Source organism: Panulirus ornatus, chromosome 34 (genome assembly GCF_036320965.1).
Source record: "Panulirus ornatus isolate Po-2019 chromosome 34, ASM3632096v1, whole genome shotgun sequence".
NCBI lineage: Eukaryota > Metazoa > Arthropoda > Malacostraca > Decapoda > Palinuridae > Panulirus > Panulirus ornatus.
In genome coordinates this window covers 4,512,213-4,521,069 of record NC_092257.1, presented here as the reverse complement: position 1 = coordinate 4,521,069, position 8,857 = coordinate 4,512,213, and the positions used below count along the sequence as shown (strand labels likewise).

At 39.4% G+C, this 8,857-nt stretch overlaps 1 protein-coding gene across 1 annotated transcript in view; it reads left to right on the top strand.

Annotated features, from left to right (window-relative positions):
• The window catches only part of LOC139759718 (dipeptidase 1-like), a 108,630-nt gene extending 102,108 nt beyond the window's left edge, over window positions 1–6,522 (top strand). The window contains exon 12 of the mRNA XM_071682114.1: window positions 1–6,522. This exon is cut by the window's left edge and continues 891 nt beyond it. The gene's annotated coding sequence lies outside the window, so the exon portion shown is untranslated.
• Window positions 6,523–8,857: the final 2,335 nt, after the last annotated feature.

Below are 8,857 nucleotides of genomic sequence, written 5' to 3'. Positions count from 1 at the left end.
TTCTCACACAGTAAGTATATGATGACTTTTGTTCGTATCCCGGTATAACATGTCGAAGTGAGTTATGTAGTCATTCGAAAGATTCCTCGTTATTCCAAAAAAAAAAAAAAAGACCACATCTTAGCGCAGCGAACTGGAAGGAAAAAAAATGTTTTGGGGGGAAAATATTGGCGTTAATTTCCTTACTTACCGCTTATTGTTATTCATTTGGAAAGTTCGCTATGGGTCATTTCAGCGACAGGAGTAAGTTGGACAAACTCCAGCTACACCGGACGGAAGAAAAGAGTCATCAACCCATTGAGTTCCAGAACCCTGGAAAAGACCTGGAGAGTCAGATATCTTCACCGACATCTTTTCGAAGCTCTAACTTCGATGATAACATTTCCAGCCGGGAGCACTTCAATGGTCCAATTTAGGGTCGCATTACTCCTATATTTCCCTAAACCAAGATGCTCAAAGAACACTTCAGATCAGAGATATATTTTGTGGGTTTTCGCGCATTATATTCCCTGAAATGTTTGTATATATTTTCGATATTAAAGCATTCTGATGCGTACAGGGTTTCTCCAAGTAATCTGGACTGAAAGGCACAATTTGCTGTTTAGCTTTAGCATATCAAACGTTCAAACTGCATGACGCTCACTGCCATGTGCTTTCTCATGAGCGACGATTTTTCTCATGAGTGACGCATGCTTATGAGTATGTCTATGGTGATTCTTGGCATGCAATTTGAACATCTCTGGAAACTAAAATAAACATTACGTTTTCCCTTTGAGTCCAGAATTTTCCAGGACGTCCTCTGCCGTATCTTTTAGTATTCTGCCAAAGAAATGCTCAAAGGGTATCTCTTCGCTTTGGCTTCCAGGCATTCTTCCTGGAAAAGAAACCAGACACACGACCAGACTCTTTTACTGATCCTGGAAGAAAAAATGGAGTATCGTGCGTACTCATGGTGAAAAATGGATTATGAAAATTGGTTAGCTTCCACGGGTCTGAGGTAAAGCTATGGAAATGAGCGAGCTTAGAAGCAGTTCCAGCAGTCAGCTCTGGAACATTAGAGTCGAAAGAATTATACGTAATATATTAAGCCTAAGGTATTATAACTGCAAAATCACGACTGAAATATTACACATGGAATATCAAGGGCGGATAATCAGACCTGGAATATAAGACCTGGAACTTGGTGACCGAGCAAATTAGATCTGGAACGTTAGGCTTGACAAATAAAATCTTCAATATCACATCTCGAAAACCAGGTACGCCACATTAAACCTGAAAAATAGGTCTGGAAGATCAGGAGTGTAAAATCAGGCCTGGAATAGTACACCTGAAAAGATATTTCTGGAAAAATAGATCTTACACTTAGGTCTGGAACAGCAGACCTGGTAAGTTAGGTCTGGAATAATTGACTTGGAAAACTAGACTTGGAACTTCAGTTCGAGATAATTACTTTGGAATATTAACAGTGAAAATTAAGCCTAGAACATCAGACTTGGGGAAACTAATCTAGATACATTAAACTTCTTGTAATATTAGAACTGGAACATCAAAAGATAAAGGTGGATCGGTAAACTTAGAACAGTAGACCTGACCCATCAGGCCTGGAAAAGTAGACCTGGAAAACGAAACTTAGAACAATAATCATGGAACATTATACTGGAACACAGCCTGAAGTGGTAGACCTGGAACGGTATATATGGAAAATGAAGCCTAGTACAGTAAATTAGATACACTGTACCTTGCATATTACATTTGAGACAAACACCTAGAATATCTGAAATAGGACATAGAACCTAGAATAATGAAACTAGAACGTTGTACATCAGGGACATTGGCTAATAGAAAATGCTACTGAAGTATTTCACATTAACAAACCCAGAGAGTCAAAGACTTTTGCACAGAAGACTTGCATCATTATTTCTACCTGGAACCTGCTGTGGCTGACTGAATGACGTATCTGGAATGCAAAACATATGGGAAGGATATTCCAACCACTTGACACACCACCATACTATCCCTGCTCAACATTTCGTTTGTGTTGAAATTCAACGAAAATGATTCGTTAATTGGACAGTGGTTACTTGACCGTCTTTTTTGACGAATATGGAAAGAGAAAGGAACTGAACCTACCATAAGAGGTAAACAGATGGACGAAGAAAAAGATTAGAAAACGGGAAGACGGTAGAATGCGTTCTCGCCCATCAACTTCCAGAAACACAAAATATTAAGTTTTGACGTCAAGGATGGACGGGTGACGCCAACACAGTGTTGCTCACTCCGGGGGCAATATTTTTCATTTTCAGGGGAGGGTTAAGTTGACTATTAACATAAAGTAAATATTATGTGTACATGGTATATTTTTGTTACTGTTTACCACTCATTGTTCCAAATTACACTTGGATGTCGTTCATATGTATTATATATAGTCCTTCATATTACTGGGGTGGAACACAGAAAAGCTGGTACACAAGAGAGGCTTAGGGGGGTCAGATAAGCCTATAAGAATAACTGAACTCTTAAACCACAGGACTAATGCGAAGGGAACGATGGGGAATGCGTGTAGGAACAGATCAATGGTAATTCCAGACAGAGCGAGAAAAAAAAGATAATGGGTAGATTGAACTTGGGTCTAAAAATTGCACGAGTTGAACGTGAAAAAGAAAGAAAGACAGTAGAGTATCGTTTTTAAAAATGCTTATAGAAGTATTTAGTAATACACGAGGCGAGGTATTAGCTGGGGAGAATAATGATATATATATGTATAGACATAATGATGGGCGGGATATCTTAGTCTCCGCTTACAAGAAGGTACTTTGTAGAGTCAGATTCATTTTTAATATATTAGACTATGAGGAGATGCTTTAGAAATAGAGCTGCGTGTATATAGTGTTATCCTGAGATGCCCATAGAGCTATAGACTGATATATTAGAACATGGAGAGATATTTCTAGAGACAAAGAGGTTAATTTAGAGCTATGAAAAGATACTTTAGAGCCACTGCGAGATATTAGAGTTAGGGAGAGAGATACTCTAGAGATAGAAAGACATCATAGATCTTGAAGAGAGATAGAAAAATGCAGGGCTACAAGATCATATGCAGAGTTACGAAAGCCATTCTGAAGAAAGAGAGAGAAAAAAAGAGAGAATATTCATGGCCTCAAAAGATAGAGACTACCAAATGGAAAATAATAGTGGTACCTTTGTCTGTTCTTCTGACGAAGGTGATGTGCAAGGGCAAGAGGACGACACTGGAGGGCATCTGGAATGTTGATATGGTAAAATGTGGTACACAGAGGCAAAAAAAAAAAAAAAAGGAAAACAAAAGAAATAATTTCTTTTTCTAATATAACGTTTTATGATGCCATGTTCTCTGGGACAGATTTTGCTCTTCAGAAAGATATATAGCATTAAGTTCCAGAATTGATATAATTACTATGATATGATTAATGCAATTAATGTAATATCAATCCACAGAAAGAAAAGGATAAAGTTTTATGCAATGGATGATGAAGATTATCGCTTATTGAGTAGAGAGAAAAACGAAAGCAAATTAAAACCTTCAATATGTATATTTTCCTAAATCAGGAATATATAAATCATCTGGAATTTATATCATATATGAATTGATGACCAAATGTATATAACTTATATGTCATTATATGGAAAAAATGTATAGAAAATTATAAAGTGTGTCAAGTTAGTAAACTGCGAACAAAGAACATGGGAACGCAAGATGAATGACTTAGCTGCTCCATTCACCATCTCACTTGTTCCATTCACCATCTCAGCTGTTCCATTCACCATCTCAGCTGTCCCATTCGTCATCCCGGCTGTTCCATTAAACATACTATATATATATATATATATATATATATATATATATATATATATATATATATATATATATATATATATATATATATATATATATATATATATATATATATATATATATATATATATATATAATCTTAACCTAGGCCAGGTACCCATTCTATCAACCAACCCTTACGGTTGGATGAACAGCTGGGTTGACTGTGGACCGACAGCCGTATCCAGGACTCGAACCTATGCCCTCGACCCTGGGCAGCCCGTGAATGCGTCATGATAACGAACACTCACCGCTACACTATCCTACCTATTCCATTTCCCATCACAGCTGTTTAATTGACTTCCCTGCCCTCTCCCATTCACAGCCCTTCTGTTCCTCTGAAGACACTGGCTGTACCATTTACCATCCCAGCTGTTTCATTAACCATCTCTGTAACTCTAATCACCACACGGATGTCATATTCACCACCTTTACTGTTCCATTTTGTACCTGCCCTTTCCATCAACAAACCCAGTTTCCAGAATACTACCACACTTGTTCCATTCAATATCATAATCTGTTCCATTCACCAACCAGGCTCTTCTATTCATCATACCAACAGTTTTCCACGTCAAACTAACTCTTATCTTCACCATACCGTAAGTTCTCTTTATTACCCATCTCGTCTTCATCGTAACTCTTGTTCTTCTGTTCATCATCATCTCAGGTGTTCCTCAACCAAGCTTTTCCCAACACCATTGCCATGTCTGTTCCATCTAGCCATCAAAGATACGATCTTTTTTACACTTTCTATTCCAGATGTCTCATCCACCCCGAGGACTATTCCATTCACCAAACTGTCTGTTCTCATTAACCCACTCCTCCTGTTCCATATATCATCCCGACTGTTCCATTACCCATTCCAACTACTCTATTCATCAACCTGTCTCTTACATTCACCATTCCTACCACACACAACCATCACGATGTATAATTTTTTGATGATTGTACCACAACGGCGCCAATTCTTGTGACAGAACCGACCCAAATACACTATTGTATTCCCGGGTGTTCCCACTACCATCCATGCTGTTCCCGCCACCAAACTGACCCCAAGTCTCAGACGTCTACACCGGACCAATTTTTGATAACCTGAAATGAACCCACCATCCAAACCAGCTTCGTCCTGGTGGCTGCTGCGTCTCTGTCTCCACGCGCCCGTCCTCTGGCTCGGCTTTGCCGCGCCTCATCCACCACCAGCACGCACGGCACTTCACGGTGTCTCTGATGTGTGTTTGACCCGGACGTGCGTGTAAAGCAGACGGGGCTCAGGGATGTTACTATAAGCAAAGAGAACGAGGAACTAATATGCTTCAGGAGAGGGAAAGAGAGAGGAGTTGTGGTGGTTTTGAGTCGGGGGAAGAAGAAGAAGAAGAAGGAGACATCGAAGTCATGTCTATAATCCAGTGGCCTCCTCACTCCGCTTTGCTCTTAAGTTCTCGCCTGTTGCTTTGACGAATTCCTTGGTTTAGTTTGGGCGTCTGAGCGGCGCTAAAGGCCGACGGTAGCTACTATGGGTCTCAAAGGGGGAAGAGGCCCATCGCAGTTCCTTGCCTTTATGCGACCCGGCGTGCGGCGTTTGATTCTCCTTTTCCGCTTGCGGCTTTGCGTCTTGTTGTTAAGGGGACGACACCGGCAGCGCAAATGAGCCTCCTGTAGCTTATGTGGAGACTCGTTTTTCCCTGGTCATGTCGTCTGGGATTATTTACTTTGTTGTATCTGCTGTGTCCCGTGTGAGGAGGACGCTTGGGAGGAGGAGGGGAGGGGAAACCACGTTACTTAAGGCTTAGGTAACGCAGTGTATAGGAAATATTCTCCAGACGAGAGGTGGTCCTAGCGTTACGTAAGAGGCGTGCAACAACGACCTCTGGATGAAGAAGACGGAGCTTCCTAATGCGCTCTGTGCACTTATGTTCTGAAGGGAAACACATGAGGCATTGTGGTGCCATACCCATGCCTCGAACTTCCGTCGTACATGGTAGATATTGTTGTGTTGGGAGTCACGAGTTGTGCCAGCTGGTCGTCGACTAGATTGGTCGTCGACTGACTTGGTCGTTGACTAAGCTGGCCGTCGAGTGAACGGGTCTTTCGACCAAAATCAGCTCTCGATGGGGCTGTTCCTTCGACTGAACTGAAGTGATACTTGACTGAGATTGTCCAGGCATGAAGGAACGATTCGATAAAAGGAAGAAAGAAGAAGAAGGAGAAGAAGAAGAAAGTAAAATAAGAAAAAGAAATAAGACAAATAAAAGAGAATATCATCCTGTAGCTACAAACGTGGGGATCAAACACTTTACTTGAGATTATAAGGTGACAAGTGACAATTAAACTCTTGAGTCCTATTGAATTACACTCTCGAGTCTTGTTGAATTGAAGTCCTGAGTCCTATTTGAATTACATGAGATTAAATTCTATGTGATTTTTTTTTTTTGTTTGTAAAGTGGCGGGAGTGAATGAGGATATATTTGTGACAATCAGCGAATTAAAGACACTTTTGTGGGGTCCAGTTTGCCTCCCTACTGCCCTGCCTTTCTTATCTTTATACAAACCTTGAGGGAAGCGTAGGTTTGTGTGCTGTCTCCTATGTTGATATATATATATATATATATATATATATATATATATATATATATATATATATATATATATATATATATATATATATATATATATATATATATATATATATATATATATATATATATATATATATATATATATATATATATATATATGTTTTTTCTTTCTTTAAAAAACTTTGATTATTGCCGCCTTTGCCGCCTAGAGAGAGAGAGAGAGAGAGAGAGAGAGAGAGAGAGAGAGAGAGAGAGAGAGAGAGAGAGAGAGAGAGAGAGAGAGAGAGAGAGAGAGAGAGAGAGAGAGAGAGAGAGAGAGAGAGAGAGAGAGAGAGAGAGAGAGAGAGAGAGAGAGAGAGAGAGAGAGAGAGAGAGAGAGAGAGAGAAGCTTTATCTTTATCGGCAGGGTTCATATATATATATATATATATATATATATATATATATATATATATATATATATATATATATATATATATATATATATTGATCCCATTATACATTTATATTCCTTTTCGTGGCACTGCAGTATCGAGACAACTGGTGTATGTATCTTAGGCAACAGAATATTGATAAAAAAAGTATATGAGGTTTTTTTCATATGTAGATAAGGAGTAGCCTGCATATCGTAAAGCATGTAATATATATGTAGCATAGAGTTCATATCCTTACAATATTACAGATGAATACACAAATTATACAGAGGAGAGGAAAAGAAGACTGTTACATATGTATAGCGTGTGTTCATCCTGTTGCTCACACACAAAAAACATTTTTTATATATATATATATAAAGTTGCAGTTAGGAAAAGAAAGAGAAAGAAATAATATATATATATATATATATATATATATAATACCCATTGTTAAGCTTGTAGATTCACATATGCATTACCTGTATGTATATTTTGAGAAGACTTTCATGTGCAGATATGTGACCAAATTATGGCCATTGGTCCACGCTCCGCGGGCCATGAAGAATAATGATCATTCTATGTTCATTATTATCATTTTCTTTGATCATCTGATGTACGTTTTTTTTTTCCTTTTTTTTTCTCATCATCTTTGGAGCCTTTTTTCCCCCCTTCTTCTTGTAATGATTCCAAAAAAGAAAGGGGAAAAGAAAGGTTCATAACTGTAGCATCAGAGTGTGTTGTTGAGGCGGGTTGCAGCTGTGATAACCCTTTAATCCTTTGGCGGGAGTTTCCATGAGTCTGGAAGGAGCGCAGTAAGAAACCTGGATCCTCCTGGAAACTCCCCTTTTCCAGACCCGTCAGCTGCCTCCGCCCCACCCGGTGTGTGTATGGGGAAACTGCTTGTCATTCTTTACCATCATACAATGAAAGTGCCTTAGCACACATCTGATGCACAGCGATTCACGCGACACTGTGAGTGAGTGAGTGTGTGAGTGTGTGTGTGTGTCTGTGTGTGTGTGTGTGTGTGTATTTGCTGTGACTGTTGCTACTTAACTTCTGTTCTTGTGTGAGTGAGTGTGTGTGCGTGTGTGTGTGTGTGAGTGTGTGTGTGTGTGTGTGTGTCTTCATGAAGTACACGGGGGAATATGTACTCAATCATCAGTATAGCATTACACTATTGTTTCTGGCAACCTTTGTATCATTCCACGTACCATCTTTATTGGAGTCTGTGTATCTATCAGCCAGCACCGTAATGGATGGCTTGCTTTGAAGCAGCATTATATATATATATATCTCTTTTTTTTTCGTAGGAACCATCCATGATTTTTTTTTTCAATGTGACTGGTAGTGCTCCCACTAGCGACAAGGTCTATCCAAAAGACCACTCTCTCTTCATCACACTGGCCCGAAAACTTAGTCGTCCCACTTCGGTCCATTTGCGAGACTCGAACTCGTAATTTGATTCATCTCAACACAAAAAAAAAGAGGTAAAGAAAGACTGAAAAAAAGAACTATTCAGTCTTTTTGGTAGCTATAAGTAACGTTAGATCAATAGGCCAATTTAAGTCGTCTTCTCTTAAAACTGTCACTTCTCAAAACCACTTTTTCTTTTTTCTTTTTTGAGCGGACGAAGAGCCAGTGTGGTGTAAAGGTTGAATATATATATATATGTGTGTTTGTGTAGGTGTGTGTCGCTTACTCTGGCACACGACCAGAGAGGATGACACCCGTTAAGTGGCCCATGAGAGAGAGAGAGAGAGAGAGAGAGAGAGAGAGAGAGAGAGAGAGAGAGAGAGAGAGAGAGAGAGAGAGAGAGATCCTTCCTCTCATGGTAGCACATCAACCATAGTTCATGAGTGTTCTGTCCTCACTTCTTGGGTGACTTCAAGCACACATGACATATTATGACCCCAAGTCACAAATGGGGGTCAGAAAAATCTACACTTAAGCAATGAAAAGGGTCACTTACCCCTAGCTAACTTTCTCTCTCTTAT